This window comes from Erinaceus europaeus, chromosome 8 (genome assembly GCF_950295315.1).
Source record: "Erinaceus europaeus chromosome 8, mEriEur2.1, whole genome shotgun sequence".
NCBI classification, from domain to species: domain Eukaryota; kingdom Metazoa; phylum Chordata; class Mammalia; order Eulipotyphla; family Erinaceidae; genus Erinaceus; species Erinaceus europaeus.
Genome location: NC_080169.1, coordinates 63,477,044 through 63,501,752, shown reverse-complemented (window position 1 = coordinate 63,501,752; position 24,709 = coordinate 63,477,044). Strand labels below are relative to the sequence as shown.

Genomic DNA, 24,709 nt, shown 5'->3' with positions numbered 1-24,709 from the left:
TTATCAAACATGTCCAATATGTCAACCAATGTTTTGTGGGCAAAATTTAATTAGGCATGCAACAAAAATGTACTCAGAGAAGGGACTTGCTTTTTATTTGCAACTATATTCCAATGAATTTAGTAAGCACCAAAGTAGTAATCCATATCACACTATATAGGTTTTAGGAATTCAAATAAATGATTATAAGATTAAATATATATAGTTAAGATTAAAGTGTATATATCCAGGGCTGATACATTATATACATATATATTTTTTTTAATATTTATTTTATTTATTTATTCCCTTTTGTTGCCCTTGTTGTTTTATTGTTGTAGTTATTATTGTTGTTGTCGTTGTTGGATAGGACAGAGAGAAATGGAGAGAGGAGGGGAAGACAGAGAGGAGAAGAGAAAGATAGACACCTGCAGACCTGCTTCACCGCCTGTGAAGCGACTCCCCTGCAGGTGGGGAGCCGGGGGCTCGAACCGGGATCCTTATGCCGGTCCTTGTGCTTTGCGCCACCTGCGCTTAACCTGCTGCGCTACAGCCCGACTCCAGGGCTTATACATTTTATCATAAATTGCTTATAGAAGCCACAGACATTGTAAGGTTCTAGAATACAAAGAAGACAAAGTCAGAACTTAATTTTTAACCAAGTATCTATTAAATTTGGCTTTTCAACATTATAAATTAAACTAAGTAATTATTAGTTAAACTAAAATGTGTTAGAATTAAAACTATCATGCTCTATAAATATTATATAAATTTTTTAAATGTCACCAAAATTCAAGTCCCTTATCTCCACTTGCAAGGGAAGGAATTTCATGAGCAATGGCACTGTGTTGCAGATGAAGAAGGAGGAGGAGGAGAAGGAGGAGGAGGAAAGGAAGGAGAAGGAGGAGAAGGAGAAGCAGAAGAACGAGAAGGAGAAGGAGAAGGAGAAGGAGAAGGAGAAGGAGAAGGAGAAGGAGAAGGAGATGGAGAAGGAGGAGAAGGAGGAGAAGGAGATGGAGATGGAGGAGAAAGAGAAGAAGAGTAATGGGAAGAAGAAAGGTCCTGGGAGTTGTGGAGTCATGGTGTGATAGCACTACTGGAAAAAAAAAATTACAGGAAATAAAAATGAAATGGGATGTTGTTAAGTCCCTTATAAAAGGACATGAAAGCAAACTTTAAAAGTCTTTTAATTTTTTAAATAAGCAGAAAATTAAAATAATGTGGGAAATTATAACATTTACACATTTAAAGTATTATAAAAGGAGATCACCAAACTAAAAAAAATTAACACCTATGACTTCACCATATTATACTGGTTCTATATTGTATAAAATAATAACAATCAAACTATGTATATATAATCTATGCTTTAAGTAAGCATATCTAAGCACATGATTATCATTGATTAAAGAATAAATAAAACCTAAAGTATCATTTTCATGGTTCAGTGAGATTACAAAGGATATATAAATAAATATAAATAAATAAACTCTTCAAACTGCTTTCAATAAACATCCTAATGTTTTCTCAGCATATTTTATATTGGGACAAATTTCTCCGAATGGCTTTAGGTTAGCAAAGTGTTATAAAAAGAAATCTAGTAGCAGCAAATACTTCCTAATAGTTTTGTAAAGTTATGATTAGAATAATTTCCCCATAGAAAAATAAACAAAAACTTAATAAATTATTATAGTACTAATAACTTATCATGTGAATGTTTTATTTTGCTATTATAATAACAAAGTCATCTTGTCAACTTTCATATATATATATATATATATATATATACACACATATATAAATGTATTGTTTGTATTCATATACATTTTGTAAAATACTGTATTACATTTAACCCATAGGATGACAGTTATGCATAATATATGCTTACAGTTTAGATGGTATTGCACCAGGTTAAGCACACACTGGGGGCCAGGCAGTGCCGCACCTGGTTAAGCGCTCACACTATAGTGCAGAGGGAAAGCTTCAAAAGTGGTGAAGTAGGGCTGAAGGTGTCTCTCTGTCTCTCTCTCTATCTCCTCTTCCCCTTTCAATTTTCCTCTGTCTCTCTCCAATAAGTAAATTATTTTTTAAAAAAGTCATACATAGTATGAAGTGCAAAGACCTGCTCAAGTTTCCTGGTTCGAGCCCCAGGCTCCCCACCTATAGGGGGCATGCTTCACAAGTGGTGAAGCAGTTGTTCGGGTGTCTTTCTCTCCCCTTCCTTTTTTAAATTTATTTTATTAATTTTCCCCCTTTTGTTGTCCTTGTTTATTGTCGTCGTTGTTGTTATTGTTGTTGATATTGCTGTTGTTGTTGTTGGATAGGACAAAGAGAAATAGAGAGACAACAGAGAAAGAGAGAGAAAAATACCCGCAGAGAGAAAAATTCACTGCCTGTGAAGGGAACCCCCTGCAGGTGGGGAGCCGAGGGCTAGAACCCGGATCTTTTGGGCCCTTGAGCCTCGAGCTATGTGCACTTAACCGACTGTGCCACTACCCGGCACCCTCTCTCCCCTTCATTATCTCCCCTTCCTCTCTCAATTTCTCTCTGTCCTATCCAATAAAAAAAAAAAAATGACAAAAAAAAATGGCCTCAAGGAGCAGTGGATTGGAGTGTAAGCACCAAGCTCCACAGATAAGATTAGAGAGGAAAAAAAAAAGACTATGTGTTTACATGCAACACACACTACTAAGTTCTTTTTAAAAGGTGTATTTGTTATGAGAGTGGAGGGAGGGAGGAAGGGAGAGAAATATAGGAAAACTTATAGAGAGAGGGTTTTTTTTAATATTTTATTTAATTTATTTATTCCCTTTTGTTGCCATTGTTTTTTTTTTATTGTTGTAGTTATTATTGTTGTTGCCGTCGTTGTTGGACAGGACAGAGAGAAATGGAGAGAGGAGGGGAAGACAGAGAGGAGGAGAGAAAGATAGACACCTGCAGACCTGCTTCACCGCCTGTGAAGCGACTCCCTGCAGGTGGGGAGCCGGGGTTCGAACCGGGATCCTTATGCCTGTCCTTGTGCTTTGCGCCACCTGTGCTTAACCCGCTGAGCTACAGCCCGACTCCTTGAGAGAGATTTTTAAAGAGGTATCTAGAACACTGCTCAGCTCTGGCTTAAACTGCTGACAGGTATTGAACCAGCAGCTTCTGGTGCTTCAGGCATACAAATTGAAATAACTGAGTTTTTGCTCTGGACTAAAAATGTATTCTATTGTAAGTCCATTAATTGCCACAGAACAACTTAGCCTTCTTAATTTATATAGAATTTGATACTTAGAAATAATTACAGTAACTAAATATTAATACTTAGAAATAATTACAGTAACTAAATATTAAATCAAGTAGCTAAACAATTAACCAAACTGTATATTATTCTGAGGTCAAGTAATAAGAAGTCACCAAAGTTTTGCTGAAAGTTGTAAAGTTTTTTTGATCCATACCATACAATAAATAAATATTGGACATAACAATAAGATTCACAGCTTACAAAGCAGAAGCAGATAATTCTGCAAATTAACTGTAACTTCAAGTTATAGTCATGCCTCAGTTAGAACTGTTTAATTTATAAGCAGAGGTAACTGGAATAGAGAAAATCTAAAAGTCATAGGACCTGAAACTGTTTCTTGTCTGCAACTGATAAAATAGTAAGTTATGAGAAAAATTGCGCCACAAATCTCTTACCAACTCATCATCTTAGAAAAGAACAATCAAGGGCCTGACTTCCACTCTGTTAGCTAGTATCTCTGCTCCGATTAAAGTTGAGATCAGTTGAAGTTGTCCTTCAGAACAATGACTCATTGAGGACAAAAGTTAAAAGCATACTTTCTACATGCCCATAAACTCAATGCATTCCACACTACAAAGGAAATGTTGATGATGTGGCAATCGATACATGACTTTGCATGAAAATACTTTAAATGAATTGTACTATGCTTTGAGACAGTTGTACTATCAGATGAAATATAGAAGAAAATAATATAAAATTTAGAAGAAATATAAAAGGATAGTGAGTGTTTAAAATGAACCTTAGGGCTCCCTGATTTCTGCAGTCAGTAAAATCAAGATGAGAAACCTAGATAATCTAAGTAGAGAGAATGAATTCTTCAATGAACTCTTCAAATATTACCCAAAAGAGAGAACAATGAAAAAAACAACCTGCCGTATAAACCAATTCAGAGTTGGGGATAGTAACAAACTAGCTAAGTATTCAAACTAAGGCTGATACAGGAGAAAGACCCCATAACCAGGAGAGGATTGTGATCATAATTGACACAATATGTTCTGTACAGATCACTTTGATCCATGTAGTGACTACCTGTACTGCAGTTACCTCTAATTAAAGAAAACTTTCCTTGAACTGACAAGATAGCTGAGTTAATAGTGGGCACAATCCAGATATGAGTCTAGCCTCCATTGCATAAGAGGAAGCTTCACTGATGAAGTTTTTTTTTTTTTTCCTTTTCTCTCTGTCTCTTTATTTCTTCCTATCTTTTTTATCTGGAAAAAAAAAAGTAGATCCAGAGTGGTGAAACCCCAGTTATAACCAAACAATAAATAAGTAAAATAAAAAATAAATATTTTTATGTTTTTCCATAGCATATGTTCGTTCACATTTAGTGGTAGTGGGGTCAGAGTTAATAGTAGTCCCTTTGGCTTCTTATTCTCCAGATTAAGTTCCTTATCTGAACTACTACAGTGTTATGGAATTTCAGTTTGACATGTGTTTAGTGGGAAATTTGCACAAGACAAGGATGCAAATATTTGTGGTATTATTTGGATTAATATTTGTGGTATTATTGTCCATATATGTGTTACAATTCTCTGGCAATGCTATGGAATCCCCCTTCAAGATGAGACTTTCAGTACTATGGACTTAAAACCTAATTATATTACTTGAACAATTTTTTTAAATTTCTTCATTGGGGAATTAATGTTTTACATTTGACAGTAAATACAATAGTTTGTATGTGCATAACATTTCCCAGTTTTTCATATAACAATATAACCCCCACTAGGTCTTCTGTTACCCATTTTAGACCTGGATTCTCACCCCTACCCATCCCAGAGTATTTTACTTTGCTGCAATATGCCAATTCCAATTCAGGTTCTACTTGTGTTTTCTCTTCTGATCTTGTTTTTCAACTTTTGCCTGAGAGTGAGACCATCCCATATTCACCCTCTGTTTCTGATTTATTTCACTTAACATGAATTTTTCAAGGTCCATCAAAGATGGGCTGAAAATGGTGAAATCACCACTTTTAATAGCTGAGTAGGATATATATATATATATATATATATATATATATATATATATATATATATATATATATATATCACAACTTGCTCAGCCACTCATCTGTTGTTGGACACCTGGGTTGCTTCCAGGTTTTGACTATTACAAATTGTGCTACTATGAACATATGTTTACACAGATCTTTTTGGATGAGTATGTTGGGTTCCTTAGGATATATCCCCAGGAGAGGAATTGCAGGATGATAGGGTAGATTCATTTCTAGCCTTCTGAGAGTTCTCCAGACTGTTCTCCACAGAGGCTGGAGCAATTTATATTCCCACCAGCAGTGTAGGAGGGTTCTTTTGACCCCACAACCTCTCCAGCATTTGCTGCTGCTACCTTTTCTGGTTTATGACATTCTCAGAGAAGGGAAGTGGTGTCTCATTATTGTCTTTATTTGCATTTCTCTGACAATCAGAGACTTGGAGCATTTTTTTCATGTGTTTCTCAACCTTTTGAATCTCTTCTGTGGTGAATATTTTGCCCATATCCTCTCCCCATTTTTGGAAGGGGTCATTTATTTTCTTGTTGTTGAGTTTGGTAAGATCTTTATATATTTTGGTTATTTGCCTCTTGTTTAATGTATGACATGTAAAGATCTTCTCCCATTCTGTGAGGGGTCTCTTGGTTTGGGTAGTGGTTTCTTTCACTGCACTTGTACATTTTTAAAAAAATTCTTTAAAAAAATTTTTATTGGGGGATTAATTTTTTTCTTTTTTGTCTCCAGGATTATCGCTGGGGTTCGGTGCCTGCACTAGGTATCCACTGCTTCTGGAGGCTAGTTTTTCCTTTTTGTTACGCTTGCTGTTTATTGTCGTTGATGTTACTATTATTGTTATTGCTGTCCTTGGATAGGACAGAGAGAAATCGAGAGGGCATGGGAAGACAGAGGGGGGAGAGAAAGACAGACACCTGCAGACCTTCTTTACCACTTGTGAAGCCACCCCCCACAGGTGGGGAGCCAGGGATTTGAATCTGGATCCTTACACTGGTCCTTGCACATTGTGCCATGTGTGCTTAACCTGGGCCCCGGGGGAATTAATGTTTTACACTCGACAGTGAATACAATAGTTTGTACATGCATAACATTTCCCAGTTTTCCACATAACAATACAACCCCCACTAGGTCCTCTGCCATCATATTCCAGGACCTGAACCCCTCCTCCCACCCACCCCAGACTCTTACTTTAGTGCAATATACCATCTCCATTCCAAGTTTTACTTAGTGTTTTCTCTTCTGATCTTATTTTTCAGTTTCTTCCTATGAGTAAGATCATCCCATATTCATACTTCTATTTCTGACTTACCTCACTTAACATGATTTTTTCAAGCTCCATCCAAGATGGGATGAAAATGGTGAAATCACCATTTTCAAAAGACAAGTAATATTCCATTGTGTATATAGACCACTCAGCCACTCATCTGTTGTTGGACACCTGGGTTGCTTCCAGGTTTTGGCTATTACAAATTGTGCAGCTATGAATATAGGGGCATTTTTTTTTCTGTTATGAGATGAGCATGTTTTATATAGGGCTCATAAATCTATTTTAGTATGAGGAGTAGAGCCTAAAACTATCACAACTGAGAGTCACATGTGAAAGTCACAACCTATTATTTATTGTGATGTTATCTAGATATGGAGAACATTTATTACCACTGTACAATTTAGTGTAGCATCACTGATGGATCAATACAATGGGAAGTGCACAAAAGCAAAAAGTGTAAAGAAAATTACATGGTAGAGGTCACTTTTGTTAAGTGAAGCCATGTCTGCTTTAGACCTGACTCATTTAATGTTTGGTTTGCCTAAGTATATCAGGAATTCTAAGAAATTTGCAGTTGAGATTTGGCCAGAAAAGGGTTCGCTAGATACCATTTCTGATCATGAAAATTAACTACTGGTGTATATAGCAGCTCTTAAATCAGTAGTATTTTGAAAGAAAATCCCCCCCTCACTAGAATGTTGAAGAAATCTGTCTTTTAAAAGTGAACAAAGTGGGGGTCAGGTAGTGGCACACCCTGTTAAGGGAACATAGTACTATACACAAAGACCCGTTCAAGAATCGGGGTTCATCCCAGCTCTCCATCTGCAGAGGGGGGTGCTTCACAACCAGCAAAGCAAGGATGCAGGTGTCTTTCTCCCTCTCCATTATGCTAAATTAGTGTGTTTGTTTGTTTGTTTTATCAGAGCAGTAATCAGCTCTGGGGGATTGTTGAATTTAGGACTTCAGAGCCCCAGGCTTGAGAGTCTCTTTGCATAACCATTATGATACTTATCCCAGCCTCTTCTTTCTCCCTCTCTCCCTCCCCCTCCTCTCTCAATTTCTCTCTATCCTATTCAATTAACAAAGAGAGGGAGAGAGAGAGAGAGAAGAAAGGAAAGACGGAAGGGAGGGAAGGAAGGAAGAAGAAAGGAAGGAAGGAAGGGAGAGAGAGAGAGAGGGAGAGAGAGAGAGAATGCCTCCTGGAGCAGTAGAATCCTTGTGCCTGCACTGAGCCCCTGCAATAACCCTGGAGGAAAAAAACAAAGATGAACAAACTAAAATTCTTTCAGACTGAAGATGTTCACTGTTTATGCTACAAATTCTTCAGAGTTGAGACCCTAGTTTAATTAAGTTTGACTCATTTCTAGGGAAAAGTTCAGAATCCTTCTTGCACACTTTGAGCATTGTTTTATCAAGACAAGTAGACAAGAGCAGTTTAATTCTGAAAGTAATTGAATTTTGACTATAGACTATGACAATTAAACTTGTTAAAATGTTTTATTTAGAAATTGGGATATATTTAATTTTAGAATAATGCCCTCAAACATATCAAGATTTATGCTTTATGCTAATAACCATTAACCACTTCTTTGATTTTTTTTTGTTTGTGCTAATAGTTTGCCACAGACTTTATTTTAAATGTACATACACACACTTTTTAGGATGCTATTTGTTATGAAGGTCTCTACAGAGACCTAATAAAAATGACTCTTTATGAAGTATGTGTATTTAGGTAGATTTGAAGCTAGATTTTTTTTTTTTAGAATGCTCTTTTGCATGTAAAGCACAAACTTTATTTCAGTTTCAATGTACCTATCTTTAATTTTAACGGGGAAGATGAGTGAGTCAGAAACATTCTGTCAGTTACTTGAGAGGGCAAAACCCAAATAAGACAGTGACTCACTAGGTTCTTAAGAGACGACCTTATGATTTCAAAGAAAATTTTCTGCTTTAATAATGCTTAAAGAAAAATACAGGGGCCAGGTGGTGGCCCACATGGTTAAGCACATACATTACAGTGCTAAAGATCTGAGGTTCAAACCCCTGGTCCCCACCTGTAGGTGAAGTTTCACAAGTGGTGTAACAGTGCTACAAGTGACTCTCTTTCTCTCTTCTTTCCTACCCCCTTCCTCCTCTCAATTTCTCTCTCTATCCAATAATAAAAATATTTTTAAAATAAACTTTGAAAAAAAAAGAAAAATACTACTGGAAAATTTACAATTTCTACTACATACACTCATGAAATCAGACCTATGTTGAAGTTATGTTTTGATTTGGCACACAGCTTGCTCAATGATCCTTACTTGCCTATTACAAGATATGGAGAAGGAACATTTGCACACAGCACAGATAACTCCTTCTGTTTTGTAGTGTATCCTGATGTCATTTTCTGTGAAATGTGGTCAGGACTCCCCCGCTTTAGTTGTCTAGGACTTTTTCCCCCCTCTTTGGGTGGGGTGGAGATGGGCTAAACCCATAGGAAGAAAAATGTGATGTATATTTGTAGTACGTACTATTTTTTGTTTCTGTAATGAAAGAAGAGTTGACCTATTTTTGGTAACAATAGTAAATGGTGGAAAATGGAAGAAAAAAAAAAGGAAAAGGTTTGCTAGATAAAATATCAGTTTTCCCAAAAATAGTATGAGTTCTTTCAGTCATAACAAATGCTTCCTTCATAATATGATTTTTGAGGAAGATTTGACAAGTAAAATTTATTTTGTATGGAAAAGTTTTATGTCTGTTTTGAATTATTTCCTAAAAACTGTAGCAGCTAGTAGAATAGAGTCAATAATTTTGAAACAGCTAACAAACCTTACAAAATTTATATTGTAAAAGAATCTAAAACATCATATTATATCTAAAGACACATAGATGTAATTGGCTAAGTTATCAACTTGTTAGATAGGTAAAGATGCAAATAGTTAGCCTAAAACTGGAAAGAACTTAAAATATTCTCTAGATACTTTTAACTATTGAAGATCTTGGTTTTGTTAATCGTACGACCTTTGTAGACACAAGCCTCATGGAGGTAAGACCCTGAGGTAGGAAAGTCTTTGGCACTTTCTAGTTCTTTAAAAATAGAATTTTTGTCCTAAAATCACAGAAGTAAACAGTGAAAAATCACCTGTATTATAGTAGCTATATTATTGCCATTAAAATTGATCCCAGAGCTGTTCTTTCTCTTTTAGAAACAACTAAGTAAGCAGTTTTTGTTAACTAAACTTTGCCTCACATTTCATACTTAATGGAACAAAAAAATTTTAAAAGATGAAATGAAATTAACAAATATTTAGTATAACTATGGGTAGGATTTTCCAAAATTCTATCCAAAAACATTTTATTACATTCAAATAATTTCCCCTAGCTATCTATATCTTATAATCATCAGACATTTTGATGCTGTTAATTTTTAATTATAAATTTACTCAATGTTTGATTACTAAATTTAAATCCAGGAATTAATTACTCACTACTTTTCCTTTTTTTTTTTTTTGCAAGTTTGGGCTTTTCCCCCTCCTCTAACTAAGTTTACTTATTTTTTCAACATGTATTTATTATTGTTAAGCTAAGATGTGTTTATCTTCTTATCTACTTTAAAATTTCATTTGATAGAAATTAACTGAGATGCAGTGATTCAAACTGAAGAAACATATCGCCATAACTTATATAAAACATTTTCTACTTTCAGTATAATTGTAAGTTAACACCAAAACAGGAACCTATATGAACTATTTTGAGGTAAAGTAGAAAACATTTCCAAAACTATAGTAATTTAAAATCTTTGAGAAAATAACTTATTTTTCAATATATTGTACAAAGGTACATTAAGCTAAAATTTTACTTAGTACAATATATAAGACTCCATTGTTTTTGAATTACTACAGAATATTTGTCACCATATAATAATAACTTTTTAAATAATAACTTTTTAACAAGAAAAAGAGACACTCAACATCAATATATTATTAAATATTAAAAGCATTGGAAAGAAACAAGAAAGTAAGTTACCATTTCAGAGCTCCTGTGAGTCTTCTTTTTTACCGCTGAAGAATTTTTTATGAAACAGATCCTTAATCCTTTCAAACCATATCCTTTTACTTTGTCTTAAAAGTATAATCCAGTTATGGGAATTTTTTCATAAACTACCACTGGTTGAATAAAGGAAGGGACTAGAAGAGACTGTGGGTCTGCACAATCAAGCTGATTAAACTCTGCCAGATCTGCAGTTTGTCAAAACCCTTTTTGCTGCTTCACATTTTCTAAAAATGGAAAAGGTGAAACTTTCACAAGTAGCAGGCTCCAAATAAATCTGTATGCCCAGCATAAAGCTCGTGATAGCAGCATAAAAGATATAAGAAAACATCCATACCTTAGGAAGTTCTACTATTAACTGGGACCCATCTTAGTAGGATGCTTCTCCATATTCATGTGAGAGTCAGCTTTATGGACCCTAAAAAATGCTTTGCCTCCCTCAGGCTACATTTGTCCCAAAGAAACATTGGTTACATGAAGCCTTGAGGGACTTTTGTACAAAACTTGTGGAAGTAATGTATAGATTCTTAGGAAAGAAAGAAAAAAGGCAAAACAAAACTGGGTCACTGATACTGATGGCTAAAACAGCAAAACAAAGCATGCAGAAGTTTTATTTATCTCATTCAATTTTATTAGCTTTATCTTTATTTTTCTATGAATAAGAGTGTTGTGCTTAGGAAATTAAATATGCACACTATATAATGGCTATCCATCATATTATGCATTCAGTGACACTACACTTCATCACAAGTCATTTATTTTTTCACCCTTTACACTACCTATGTATTATAGGTAGTATGCTAATATTTTCATTTTGGAATTCTCATAGAATTGAACATAATATAGTTTTTTCATAGTATATTTTTGACAGAACTGCTCTTTATCCAAATGCTAGCATTTTCAATCTGAAATAGTAAATAAATATAATCTTATTGTCTCATAGGTATTGTTTTTCATTTTTCTCCTGGCATATACTCTTCTTATTCTAAAATTCACAGTACATTTCACATTCACTATATCTGACTACTTCTTGTCTCAACATATTTCATCAATTATTATGGTCGCTGAGTTGCCAATAAATTATTTAACTGAAAAGACTGTTCATGGTGGACAGTCTTTCTTAGAAAAAACTCCATAAAAATGCAATTACTTCAGGAAGTCCTGACACTGCAAAATTGTGTTTAAAATGCCTGATTTCTAAATAAGCTTTGAAATAAATATGATTTGAGAAGATATACTTACCTCTTAATAAATTGAGCTAGAGGTATATGGACTTTCACATAGTAGATAAAATAAAATTTATGAGAGATTAAGTTAGAAAAGTAAGTTTTTCATTAAATAGCTTTTAGATATTATGTCAACATTCCTTCATTAATTAAAATATAGAAGTGATAACTATTTTTTACATATTTATGTGAATTTTTAAGTATAACTACTGATAGCAGTTTAAAATGTGGAGATTTTTTGTTTAGCCCCATGATTTTTTTTATCATTTTAAAATTGTTATTAATAATGGTCTATAAATGATTACAGGCTTTAGCTTCACATAATACCTACCACCCTCTGTGTCCTCCTCACCCTCCCAAAGCTAACTTCTCTCAGTTTTAGAAACAATGTTCTTTTTTTTTTTCAAGTTTATATTTATCAGTTCTCTAGATTCTGTAAAGTGAAACCATCCAGTAGTTGTCCAGCATTTCTACTTATTTTGCTAAGCACAATCACCTCTAGTCCCATGTATTTTGTCACAAAGGACACCGTACTGTACTTTTGGGTTGCAGAGGACTATTCAATGGAGTTTATATATTCTCCCATTTACTGGGTTGCTTGGTTATCCTTGTGTAGTTTGCTTTTCATGTGTAAGAACTTTTATTTTCCTATAGTTACATTTATTTGTTCTTGTCATTTCCCTTGCCCATGGGGTTGAATCTCCAAATATAGTATTACCATGAAGATCTTGAAAAGTTTCATTGAAGTTTTCTTCTATAAATTTAAAAGTTTCTTGTCTAATATCCAGGTTTTTGAACAATTTTTATTTGATTTTGGTGTATGGTATTAAGTTTCACATTCTGATATGTGGCCGCCCAATTTCCCCAGCATCATTTGTTGGAGAGACCTGCACTATTGAATCATTCTGAACCTTTTGTCATATATTAGGTGACTGTATATGTGTGGGTCATTTCTGGACACTAGATTCTGTTCTATTAATCCAAGTATTCACTTTTATTGCAGTACCACACTGTTTTAATTACTATTGTTCTATAGCATAGCCTAAAGTGTGATACTTCTATTTATTTTCTTTTTTTTTCCCAAAGTATTTTAGTTATTCATGGTTTTGTTCTATATCCTTGCAAAATCTCATTGAGATCAGGATACGATTGCATTGAAACTATATTGACTTTGGTAAAATGGCCCCTTACACTAATTTTTAGTCTTACAATCCAGGAAAAAGGAATCTTCTTCCATTTCTATATATCAGTCTCTATTCATTATAAAATTATGTCCTATAATTTTCCCTGAAAATATCTTTCAACTCCTTTGTGAGATTAACCCCAAGTTATCTTATATTTTGAGTTCAGTTGTAAATAGCATTGCACATTTTATTTCCCTTTCCTCTGACTTCATTTTATTCAGAAATATCGGAGATTTATGTGTATTGATTTTGTAATCTGATGCTATACTGAATTTATTATTTCCAATTGCTTTTTGTTTGAGCCTTTGGGGTTTTCTAGTTATATTATCAAATCATCAGCAAAAAGTAATAGTTTGATTTCTTCCTCTCCAATCTGTATATCTTTTGTATATCTTGACTTACTGCAGTATCAAGGACCTCAAGGGCTATGTTGAATAATTGTGGTGATAATGAACATCCTTCTCTGGTTCCCAGTTGTAGAGAAATAGCTTTTAGGTTTCCCCTACTTAGACTGATGTTAATTATGGCTTTATTGTACAGTTATTATGTTGGAGAATTATTCTTCTATTCCCAATTTCTAGAGGGCCCTTGTTATAAGACCATGCTGAATCTTGCCAAATGCTTTTTTACATCAATTGATATGACTGTGACTTTTATCATTTCCTTTGCTGATATGGTGGATTACAATGATTGATTTGTACATGTTGAACCTACCTTGTTTCTCAGGGATAAATATCAATTATTCTTGGTGAATTACACTCTTGATATGCTATTGAACTCAATTTGCCAAAACTTTGTTGAGGATCTTTGCATTATCCTTCATCAGTTACATCAGTGTGTAACATTAAGGTAGAGTCATGTCTTACTGTAGGGATCAGATTGATGTTTGCCTCATATAAATGAGAATTATTCATACCCTTCAATTTTCTGGAAAAGTTTGAGGAGAATCAGTGTTAGTTATTCTTTGAAAGTCTTATAGAATTTGTTAGCAAAGTGCCCTAAACTGAGGCTTTTATTCTTTGGAAAATTTTTCAATATTAATTCTTTAAAAAAAAATTTTATTATCCTTACTTATGTGTTTACTGGATTGAGACAGCTGTAAATTGAAAGGAAAGGGGGTGATAGAAAATAAAAGAGAATGAGAGACACCTGCAGTGCTGCTTGACCACTCTCAAAGCTTTCCCCCTGCTTAGACCAAGGTGGGGACCGGAACCTGGGTCCTAGCACATTATAACATGTGTACCCAACCACCTACATTACCACTCAGCCCCTTAATTCAATTTATTTTTTAAAATTTCTTTATTAGGGTATTAATAGTTTACAGTTATGGGTAAAATACAATAGTTTGCACATATTTAACATTTCCATATAACAATACAACCCCTACTGGGTCTTCCCCTGCCATTCTGTTCCAGGACCTGAATCTCCACCCCCACCCCAGAGTCTTTTACTTTGGTGCACTACACCAACTCCAGTCCAAGTTCTGCTAGGTGTTTTCCCTTCTTATCTTGTTTTACAACTTATACCTGTTGCAGATCATCCCATATTCATCCTTTTTTTTTCTGACTTATCTCACTTAAAATAATATCTTCAAACTTCGTCCAAGATGGAGTAAAGAAAGTGAATTTACCTTTTTAAATAGCTGAGTAGTATTCCATTGTGCATATATTCCACAACTAACTCAACCGTTCATCTGTTGTTGAACACTTGGGCTGCTTCCAGCTTTGGGCTATTACAAATTGTGCTGCTATGAACATAGGTATACACAAATCTTTTTGGATGGGTATGTTTGGTTCCTTAAGATATATCCCCAGGAGAGGAATTTCAGGGTCATAAGGAAGGTCTACTTCTAGCCTCTGAAACTTCTCCAGACTGTTCCTCACAGGGATTAGACCATCAATTTCTATACTAGTGATTAGCTTGTTCAAGCTATCAACTTCCTTTTGGGTTAAGCTTGACAAGTAGTTTGATTCTAAAAATATGTCCATCCCATATAAGTTCTCTAATTTATATGCATACAAATGTTCATAATATTCATGAACAATTCTTTTGTACCTCCCCACCTTTGATTATAATTTCAACTTTCTCATTTCTAATAGTTTTATCATAGCTTTCTATTTTTCTTTTTTTGTGTGTGAATCTAATCAGTGTTTTACCTGTTTTATTTATCCTTTTGAAGAATCAGCTCTTGGTTTCATTAATCTTTTGAATCATCTTTCTAGTTTCCTTTTATCAACTTCTGCTCTGATTTTGAGTATTTCCTTCCTCCTGCTTACTCTTTGGTCTCTTTGTACCTCTTTTTTCTAGTTGTCTCAATTGTAATGTCTGACAGCTTACTTGAGTTCTTCACTGTTTGCTAATGTGGTCCTGCATTACTATAAATTTCCATCTTAGGAGACCTTTTGCTGCTTCCACAAGATCTGGTAGTTGATCTCTTCATCTATGTTTTCTCTACAAGTACTTAAGTTCACTTTTGATTTCTTATTTAGAAATGTATTGTTTAGTATCCGTGTTTTGAATACAGTCTTTATTTTCTCTTAGTGGTTAATATCTTAACTTTACTGCTTTTTTTTTTTTAAGCTCTCAAGGGAGGGGATGGTATACAGAGTTCTGGTGGTGAGAATTGTGTGAAATTGTACCCCTCTTATCCTAGGTCTTGTCAGTGTTTCAATTTTATAAATAATTTTTTAAATAATTAATTTAAAATATTTTGAAAAATAAAATACAGTTCTTTCTTTCAATAAAGTTAAAGCCTAGGAGAGGTGAGGTAGCATAAATTGCAAGGCTGCATGTTACTTAAAATTTTCTAAGTCATCTTGGATACATTCTTTGGATGATCTAATGCTACTTAAGAAGAATCTAAATAGTGCTGGAGAGGACTGAGTAGACAGTGTAATGGGTATGCAAATAGAATGTATTGCCTGAGGCTCCAAGATTCCAGGTTTAATTCCTCACACCACCATAAACCAGAACCGGGTAGTACTATGGGAGAAAAAAATATATAGGAAAGAAAGAGATAGGAGAGAGGGAGAGAGGGAGAGAGGGCGAGAGGGTGAGAGAGAGAGAGAGAGAGAGAAAACAGATATTTATTCTACTTTTACGATCTTGACTGTAAAATGTAGTTCAACCAGTTGAACTATTCTCAATACTCTGGAAACAAGTAAGAAAAAAATCAAGTTTATTTTGAGATGAAAAAAAAAAAGCAAAGAGGGGCCTACTTTTGAATCTCTCAGCTAGTTTTTTTTTATATTATTTCTTTATTTGGGGATTAATGTTTTACATTCGACAGTAAATACAAAAGTTTGTACATTTATAACATTTATCAGTTTTCCATATAACAATACAACCCCCACGAGGTACTCTGTCATCCTTTTTGGACCCATACTTTCCCCCCCCACGCATCCCAGAGTCTTTTACTTTGGTGCAATACACCAATTTCAGTTCAGGTTCTACTTGTGTTTTCTCTTCTGATTTTGTTTTTCAACTTCTGCCTGAGAGTGAGATCATTCCATATTAATCAGAAAAATATTTTTATGATTTTAATATTCATATATTTATTAATGTTCTTTTGTGTACCAACATCTATAAAGTTCTTGAGAATGTTCCATGTGCGTTCGAAAAGAATGTATATTCTTCACTTTGGGGATGAAAGGTTCTGAATCTATCTGTTAAGCTCATTTCGTCTATGACTTCATTGAAGTCCTCTATTTCTTCACTGATTATTATTTTTTTTTTTGCCCCTATGAACTGTCTCTTGTTGTGAGTGACGTGCTGAAGACTATTAGTTGGTATTACTATGTTGCTGTTAATGTCTCCCTTGAGTAAGTACTGATTTTATATATTTCATATTTAGTTGCACTCATATTGGGAGCACATACATTGATGATGGGTATGTTTTCCTGTTGGATTGGTTTATTGGTCCTCTGACCAATATATAGTGTCCATCTTTGTCTCTTATCACCTTCTTTGCCTGAAAGTCTATTTTATCCAATAGAAGAATAACTTTTTTTCCTGCATTACTGGCTTGAACTATCTTATTCTAGATTATCACACAGAGCTTCTGTTTGTCTTTCTTTCACATACATGTTTCCTAGAGACAAAATAGATTGATCTTGCTTTTTAATATTTTCAATCACTGTGAACCCTTTAGACTGGTGAATTTAAGCCATTCAAATTTAGGACAATTATTAATAAATGTAGTTTGCTTATAAGCATTCTGGTTTTTGTTCTGAGGTTCATTTATGTTCATGTTGACACTTTTCCCATTTGCTTCTGTTTGTTACTTTATGTAGATGTTTTCTATGATGGTCTTGCATACTGTTTATATGTTTTCTGTGTCCCTGTGCTATATTTTGCTTTATGGTGGTTATGAATATTTTATTTAGTTATTTATTTATTTTTCCAGAGCACTGCTCAGCTCTGGCTTATGGTGGTGTAGGGGATTGAACCTGGGACTTTGATGCCTCAGGCATGAGAGCCTCTTTGCATAACCCTCCGCCCATGAATGTTCTTTTTAACATGTCATATTTATAACAGTCTTTTGTAAGTTGGCTTTGGCTCACCAACATTTGATACTATTGCTCTGTCCATTTTGCTTTCCCCTTTTAGAAGTTTTGATTTATTTTCTATTGTTGTTGTTTGTGATCTTCGTTTAATTCTTTAGTATTGACAACTGATAATTCCTATTTTTTAAATACTCGAGTATGTCATTCTACTTCCTTTTTGTCTCTAGGGTTTTCTCATGAGAAATATAATGAAAGCCTGATGGTTCTACTTCTGTATGCCAGTTTTTTCCATTACTTAGCAGCCTGAAATTGTCCTTGATTAGGATAATTTTACTGTGCTGTGTCTTGGTGTGGCTCACTTTTTAGTCAGGAACTTGAGTGTTCATTCTGATTCCTAGATGCCCGTGTCTTGAATATTCCCCAGGTGTGGGAAATTTTTTGTTATTATTTATTTGAATATAATTTCTGCTTTTGTCTCCCTCTCTCCTTTTCATTAGGATCTCAATAATCCTGTAATTCTCTCATTTGTCTTTCTGATGGAGTCTGCTATTTCATGGAGAGTTGTTACTTTTTTTTTTTTTTTAATATTTCCTTTCCAACAGTGTTGAATTCACAGAATGTGATGAGTGTTTTTTCTAGCCCTGGAATTTTCTCTTCAGCCTAATATAATCTACTTCTTAATCCTATCTGAGCTTGAACTGCATTCAAAATGTCATTCACATCCTTCACATTCACAGCTCCATTTGGCAATGTTTTTGTTTGTTAATTATTTTGTAATTCTTTAGTGAGATGACCTGAGTTCTTGTGTCTGTATGTTAAGCTTAATTTATTATGTAGCCTTCATATTGATTTTTCTAAATTCTATCTCTATTTCAGGAGGGTGGCTTCACAGGTGGTGAGGCAGGTCTGCAGGTGTCTATCTTTCTCTTCCCCTCTGTCTTCCCCTCCTCTCTCCATTACTTTCTGCCTTATCCAGCAATGATGACATTAATAACAACAACAATAAAAAATTTTCTATCTCCATTATATTTTTCAGGTATGTGTTTTCTGATCCTTTGTTAGTTCAGTTATTTCTAATCTAGCATATTTAGCTTTATTTTTGGCAGTGAGCCAGAAAGTGGTTCTGAGGCTATAGTGTTTATATATTTTAGTGGGTAGTGTTGGTGTTGGGTAGAATTAACATTCTACTGCATGTCATGGGACAATGTATTGCTTGTGATAACAAAATAATGCTGTCATGTTTCAGTCTGTACTCCAGATTCTGAAAACTAATAGCAGGGGAGTGCTCCTTTTCCTGAGTTCTCAAAGGGCAAGCTGAATTTATTTTAAGCCTGTTGCAGTAGCATGGTCAGGCCACATGGCTTAAGTTCTTGGTCAAGTTTTTTCCTTGCTACAGGTGAATTCTTGAGAGCATTTCAACATCAAGATGCCCTCAAGGTTTCAGGCTAAGCACTTTAAAATTCCCATTGTCTTTCAGTCTCCCATATTCTCTGGTGAGTCATTAACAAAATGGTGCCAACTGCAGGCAGGAATGGCTTCTGTCTTAAAAATCTCTCTGTATTTCCTTTTCCACTCATTTGCCCTAAGTAAGCTTCTTTAGAAGTTTCAGTTGTTATTTGATGGGCTTTCAGGTGTCCTTTTGCTGTCTTATGTAGTTGATTAAGGTGAGAGAATGTGTAGTGGTTTCTACTCCATTACCACATTTCTAGAAGTCTCCATTTTAGGTATTGAAAGCTGATGTCAAACTGACACTAGATGAATGCCATATATATATATATACAAAATTTTGAAACATTATTTACACACATAAATTATTACAAGCTCTGGTTTTATACTTATTGTTTAACTGATTTTTTTTTTTGCATTGGTCATCAAATCTCAGAGGTCAAGATAATATCAACTGCAATTATTTTTAGTCAGTAGAGTTAGAAAAAGCTCAATTAACATGGATAAATGGTGACATAGCTGATATAGAAGATTATTTGGTTCAACTGCAAAGATTTAGTTTTTAGTAATGAGATTCTGTGGGATTTTGCATCAGTATTTGGACAAGAGATATTTATGAGAGATGGAAAGCTCAGCTTATTGATGTTGGAACCAGACAAAGTAAATGGAAATTTTTATAATAATTACACAGTAGTGGGTTTAAAAAAATAGATAAAGTAGGCTCCAGAGAATGAGAACGGGGAAAAGTGCATTACAGCAAAGTCAAGAACTCTGGGAGGAGGGATATGGGAGAAGAGAAAAGTCGGGGTGGGGTGGAGGGTGAGCATTCAGTGCATGAAGGTGGAGAAATTCTTGGGTGGGTGGTGAAAACAGTGTGTAGATGTCTACCATATGGAGATGAGAAGTTGTACCTATGTGTCAGTAACTATCTTATAAACCACTATTTCCTCAATAAAATGATTTTTAAAATGAGCTGATCAACATTTTAAACTTATCTTTATGCAGTATTTCCTCTTATATACAAACCTTCTTAACTACAGATTCAGTGACCATCATCTAGTCTAAAACTCTGGAGATCTGGAATTGAAATTAGGAAATAGCTTCTTTTTTGTCCACTAAAGTTTAACTTAAGTTCAATACTTACTTCATTTATGAATATAGGTAACAAATTTGAATTATTTTAACAGCACATGTGACTATGTCACAAAATCAGACATTTTCATATCACACTGTATCCCATTATATTTATCAGATTGCTAAAAATGTCTTTTGTACTTGTTTCTTTCTACTTGTGATGTATTTTTCTATTACATTCTTTCATTTAGTATCTTGAAGAAAAGACATTACTAAATCACGACTATGTTTCTTAAATGCTTTTACAATATAGTTGTTTTAAGTTCTAAAACTATATTTTTATTTTAGGCATGAAATCATAATTTTTAAAAGTTCATAGACCACTATACTGCCAAACTCATGCAAACACTGACTTCCTGGTATTCGAATTCAAATTAAGAATTCACTTGTCAGTGAGTACAGAAGTTCAAACAACTTTCTGTTACCATGTTTGACATCACTCTCACTACTATTCTTATTTTCATCACCTGGTCCTATGCTATTATTAAGATTATAGAATCACAGATGCTTTGATAAACTGTCAAGATCACTTGAGTAGTGAGTATTGTGTTCTTAGTTCTAGCTTAGTCCTAATACTAAATTAGAGGAAATAGACATTTAAAATGAGTTGCCTTCATAAAAATAATAATTTGTTTTCTCTGGATATTATAATTTATTACTGTTCTAGTCCATCTTAATTTAATTTCTAGCTATAAATTATATGTTACAGTGTGCAAGGACCTGGGTTGAAGTCCCTTATCCCTACCTACAGGGGTAAGCTTCATGAGTGGTGAAGCTGGGCTGTCGGTGTCTCTTTGTCTCTCTCACAATAATAAAAAAATAAAAATATTTTTAAAAGGAGAAAGTCCATCAAAGCCCTTGACTCAGTGCATTTGTCAGCCTGGACTGGATTTTTAAATGTGTGTGTGTGTGTGTGTGTGTGTGTGTGTGTGTGTGTGTGTGTGTGTAGTCTGTCCATATACAGTAAAATGATTGTTAATGTTCAGAAATAGTTGCTAAATTTTAGCTGGAATTTCTCTTAAGTAGAATTCTAAAAGTGTTTTAAAGAAGAAGCTGTTCTGATTGCTAACAAAATAGCATTTCATATTAATCAGCCATACACACACACACACACACACACACACACACACACACACATACACACACACATATATATAGTATAAATTCAGCTTTATTTTAAAAGTGAACAGTTTGGAGAACATTATTATGGTTTCCATAAAGGGAAAGGCTCATTTGTAAGTTACTTATAATTTTTGTGAATATTAGCTATTGTATCTATTTTTGAAATTCTTTATCTTAAAATATCTTAATAATTGGTAGCCTTATAGACGTAGGGTGCTTCTCTATCACCATACCTACAGGCTTGTCTATCACCATACCTACAAGTAATAGAAAACACCAAAGTAAAAACCCTGTGGTAAGGGGGAGGATGGACATGTGGCTTCCTGGGCCGGCGGGTGGGTGGGATGGGACACAATCTTTTGGTGGTGGGAATGGTGTTTATGTACACACCTATTAAATTATAGTCATATAAATCACTATTTAATTAATATGAGAGGGGGGAAATTGATTGTATGTCTAACAAAGGGACTTTTCAAAGTTAACCCAATTACCAAATAATGTGATGTTAACAATAACTATCCATTGTCTTCTTGAACCCTAAGATAGCAGGAACCTCACATTTCCACTATAGAGCCTAAACTTCCCCCAGTCCTGGGACCCTAGGGTAGGGCCCACTTTCCCGTATGCTTCTCCCAATTCTTATCAAATAATATTGCATCCGCTGATCACAACCTGATAAAAACAAGGAGTGCCACCCCAGCATGCTTCACTTCAGATTGTGTCCAGAGACTTCAGGTGTGGAATGACAACCCTTCAGCCTCATCACTCAGTTGAGACCTTTCCTTTCATAGTATTCTCTAACTCCATCCCAGGTGGTTCACTTTCTAACAAAGTCCCAAAACCTAGATATAGACCAGGTTCCAGGAGATAGAGCATATGTCCACACGTATCCATAAACCAGGGCAAATATATACCTGAAAGCAGTAGTACATTAGAGTTTTCAGTGAGTACCCCCCCCCACCCCCCAAGAACTTTATCTCCACTATTCCATCCTTTGGGTCCATGATTGTTCAACAATTTGTTTGGCTTTGTATGTTAACTCTCTTTTCAGCCACCAGGTTCCAGATGCCATCAGGATGCCGGCCAGGCTTCCTTGGACTGAAGACCCCACCAATGTGTCCTGGAGCTCCGCTTCCCCAGAACCCACCCTACTAGGGAAAGAGAGAGGCAGGATGGGAGTATGGATCAAGCAGTCAATGCCCATGTTCAGCAGGGAAGCAATTACAGAAGCCAGACCTTCCACCTTTTTCGACCCACAAGGACCCTGGGTCCATGCTCCCAGAGGGATAGAGAATGAGAAAGCTATCAGGGGAGGGGATGGGATATGGAGATTGGGTGGTGGGAATTGCTTGGAGTTGTACCCCCCCATCCTATGATTTTGTTAATGTCTCCTTTCTTAAATAATAAAAAAAAAGCAAATGACCTCGTGGGGGTTGTATTGTTATATGGAAAACTGAGAAATGTTATGCATGTACAAACTATTGTATTTACCATTGAATGTAAAACATTAATTCCCCAATAAAGAAATTAAAAAAAATAGAAATCTCCAAGGTAACACTCAGACCTGCTGATTCAAGGTTGTACCTTTATCCACATTCTCTTTTCCTTCTACTTTTTGTTTTATTTAAGAAAGGATAAATTAACAAAACCATAGGGTAGGAGGTGTACAACTCCACACAATTCCCACCACCCAATCTCCATATCCCATCCCCTCCCCTGATAGCTTGCCCACTCTCTATCCCTCTGGGAGCATGGACCCAGGGTCATTGTGGGTTGCAGAAGGTGGAACGTCTGGCTTCTGTAATTGCTTTCCAGATGAACATGCACATTGACTGGTCAGTCCATACAGCCAGTATGCCTCTCTCTTTTCCTAGTAGGGTGGGTCTCTGGGTGAAGCTGAGCTCCAGGACACATTGGTGGGGCCTTCAGTCCGGAGAAACCTGGCCGGCATCCTGATGGAATCAGGAACCGGGTGAATGAAAAGAGAGTTAACATACAAAGCCAAACAAATTGTTGAGCAATCATGGACCCAAAGCTTGTAATAGTGGAGAGGAAGTGTTAGGGGAGTACTCACTGCAAACTCTAGTGTACTTCTGCTTTCAGGTATATATTTTGCAGTAGTTTATGGATACATGTGAACATATGCTCTCTCTCACAGAAACTGGTGTATATCTAGGTTATGGGACTTTGTTAGAAAGTGAACCACCTGGGATGGAATTATAGAATACTATGAAAGGAAAGGTCTCACCCGAGTAATGAAGTTGAAGGGTTGTCATTCCACACATGAAGTCTTTGAACACAGTCTGAGGTGAAGCATGTTGAAGTGGCAATCGTGGTGTTGATTAGGTTGTGATCGGCAGATGCAATATTATTTGATATGGATTGGGAGAGGCATGCGGGAAAGTGGTCCCTATCCAAAGGTTCCAGGACTGGGGGAAGTAGAGGCTCTATAGTGGAGATGTGAGGTTCCTGCTGTCTTAGGGTTCAAAAGACAATTGATAGTTAATTTTATCATCACATTATTTGGTAACTGGGTTAACTTTGAAAAGTCCTTTTGTTAGGGTTTGCTGTACAGTACCCAGTATCTTGTATATGGCTGTGCTATTGGTTGCTTCTGATCTACATGGTCTAGGCTTTTGAGAGAGTCTGCATATCAAATACACAGCCTATATATTAAAAAGACTCAGTCTGTGTTTTAAAAACTTCGAGACGTACAATTAATTTTCCCCTCACATATTAATTAACTAGTGATTTATATGACTACGTTTTATTAAGAGTGTACATAAACACCATTCCCACCACCAAAGAACCGTGACCAATCACTCCCACCCACTCCCACCCACCACTGTCCCAGGAAGCTGCATGTCTACCCCTCACCGCAGGGTTTCTACTTTGGTGCCCTACTTAGAATTTAGTCAGATCCTGCTTTTAGTTTCCCTTTCAAATCTTCTCAACTTCTGTTGATGAGTGGGATCATCCCATACTCATCTTTATCTTTCTGACTTAGCTCACTTAACATAATTCCTTCTAGCTCTGTCCAAGATGGGTCAGAGAAGGTAGGTTCATTGTTCTTGATAGCTGCATAGTATTCCATTATGTATATATATCACAGCTTTCTCAGCCACTCATCTGGTGTTGGGAACCTGGGTTGCTTCCAGGTTTTAGCTATTATGAATTGTGCTGCTATGAACATAGGAGTACACACCTCTTTTTGGTTGGGTGTTATGGAGTCCTTAGGGTATAACCCCAGGAGAGGAATTACTGGATCATAAGGATGGTCCATGTCTAGCCTTCTGAGAGTTTTCCAGACTGCTCTGCACAGAGGCTGGACCAATTTACATTCCCACCAGCAATGTAAAAGGGTTCCTCTGTCCCCACATCCTCTCCAGCATTTGTTGCTGCTGTCCTTTTTGATGTATGCCATTCTTACAGGAGTGAGGTGGTATCTTAGTGTTGTCTTAATTTGCATTTGTCTGACAATCAGTGAGTGACCTAGAGCAGTTTTTCATATGTTTGTTAGCCT

General features: G+C 35.4%; 1 protein-coding gene across 5 annotated transcripts in view; it reads right to left on the bottom strand.

Moving 5' to 3' along the window:
- SEMA3A (semaphorin 3A) overlaps positions 1-24,709 on the bottom strand; it is a 535,675-nt gene that overhangs the window by 358,576 nt on the left and 152,390 nt on the right. For 2 of the 5 annotated variants that reach the window (XM_060196316.1, XM_060196320.1), the window contains exon 1: positions 10,546-10,766. The exons of 1 other annotated variant lie outside the window; for it this stretch is intronic. The gene's annotated coding sequence lies outside the window, so the exon portion shown is untranslated. Of the gene's footprint in view, positions 1-10,545; positions 10,767-10,906; positions 10,955-24,709 lie in introns of those variants that run through there. 2 more of the 5 variants (XM_060196317.1, XM_060196321.1) reach the window with 2 other exon arrangements.